At 52.5% G+C, this 1,908-nt stretch overlaps 1 protein-coding gene across 1 annotated transcript in view; it reads left to right on the top strand.

Annotated features, from left to right (window-relative positions):
- MFSD3 (major facilitator superfamily domain containing 3) overlaps window positions 1-1,908 on the top strand; it is a 14,102-nt gene that overhangs the window by 5,989 nt on the left and 6,205 nt on the right. The window lies entirely within an intron of this gene.

The following is a 1,908-nucleotide window of genomic DNA, read 5'->3' on the forward strand; positions in this document are numbered from 1 at the left end:
GTGCATCGCCCGGAACTAAACCTGAGTTCTCTCCGCAGGTGAACAGGGGTCGGTTTCCATGTTCCCCCTCTTCCTTCTAGATCACAGCTTCTCTCCCCAGAAGCTCGGCTTCTGGAACGGGATCGTGGCCACCGCTTTTTCCATTACAGGCTCTTCCCTGGGGGGCCACCTGGTGTCAGACAGCAGGTAAGTGATGGAAGGTCTTTTCTCTGTTCCCTGGGAATCTCTCCCTGGGGTGGTGGGACTTCGAATCCAGCATCCCCGAGAAGACGGTGCATTTATTCCCTTTCTTGTTCCTCAACTCCTCTTTTCCAAGAAAGGAGAATTTTCATAGCTCAGGGTTGACAGGAGGGGTCCATGTTGCTCTCTGAGCTTGCCGGCTTCCTTGCAGACATTTCATGAGCTGACTAGGCAACGCCATCAGTTCCAGAAGGGAGTGGAGTTGCCTCTTCCAACACTGAGGAGGCTACCTAGTTGAGTAATCAAATTTCTGCCAGAAAACCATCAAGCTCAGAGAGAACCAAGGACCCCACAGTCCTCCTCCTCTTCCTCCTCCTTTCCTCCCTCCCTCCCTTCCCCTCCCCCTCCTCCTCCTCCTCCTCCTCTTCTCCACAAACCCTTCTCCCTTCTAGCACTGATGATGTTACGTAGCTGAGTAATCAGATTTCTGCAAGAAAACCACCAAGTTCAGAGGGCATCCAGGACACCACAGTCGTCGTCGTTGTCCTCCTCCTCCCCCTCCTCCTCCTCCTCCTCCTCCTCCTCCTCCTCTCCACAAACCCTTCTCCCTTCTAGCACTGATAGTGTTACCTAGTTGGGTAACAAAATGTCTGCAAGAAAACCACCCAGCTCAGAGAGCACCAAGGGTCCTACAGTCCTCCTCCTCCTCCTCCTCCTTCTTCTCTTCCTCTTCCTCTTCCTCCTCCTCTTCCTCTTCTCCACAAACCCCTCTTCCTTCTAGCACTGATGATGTTACGTAGCTGAGTAATCAAATTTCTGCAAGAAAACCACCAAGTTCAGAGGGCACCAAGGATCCTACAGTCCTCCTCCTCCTCCTCCTCCTCCTCCTCCTCCACAAACCCTTCTCCCTTCTAGCACTGATGATGTTACCTAGGTGGGTAATGAAATGTCTGCAAGAAAACAACCCAGCTCAGAGGGCACCAAGGAGCCCTCTTATGAGAATCATAAGAGGAATTTGCCTCCCACCCCCCAAAAAAAAGAATGAAGGGGGAAAAATGCTCTGAAAGTCCAGCAGAATAATAAAACTCCAGCGTGCTTATGTCTGAAAAGCTCTTCTTTTGGGGAACCTCTGCTACTGGAACTCCCAAGTAGGTAGCCCTGCTACTTTGGACCCCCTAAAAGCCACCTCCGGACTACCATTCTGGCTTCAGGTTTTGGTGACACCATGTTTCTTTCTGTGCCCTGGGTGCAAATTCTAAGAACAGTTAGGGTTTTTTTTTCCCCCTGCCCAATCGGCCTGGGCCAGGGGTAGGCAACCTCGGCTCTCTTATGACTGGTGGACTTCAATTCCCAGAATTCCTGAGCCAGCCACGCTGAGGGGAAAGGGAGAGGTTTCCAAGCTGAGCCGTGCTGGCTCAGGAATTCTGGGAGTTGAAGTCCACCAGTCATGAAGGGGCCATAGTTCCCCCATGCTGGCTCAGGAATTCTGGGGGTTGAAGTCCACGTGTCATGAAGGGGCCATAGTTCCCCCATGCTGGCTCAGGAATTCTGGGGGTTGAAGTCCACGTGTCATGAAGGGGCCATAGTTCCCCCATGATGGCTCAGGAATTCTGGGAGTTGAAGTCCACGAGTCATGAAGGGGCCAAAGTTCCCCCATGCTGGCTCAGGAATTCTGGGAGTTGAAGTCCACGAGTCATGAGGGGGCCAAAGTTTTCCCCATGCTGGCTC

Source organism: Protobothrops mucrosquamatus, unplaced genomic scaffold, assembly GCF_001527695.2.
Source record: "Protobothrops mucrosquamatus isolate PMUCROS unplaced genomic scaffold, P.Mucros_1.0 scaffold3348, whole genome shotgun sequence".
Lineage (NCBI taxonomy): Eukaryota > Metazoa > Chordata > Lepidosauria > Squamata > Viperidae > Protobothrops > Protobothrops mucrosquamatus.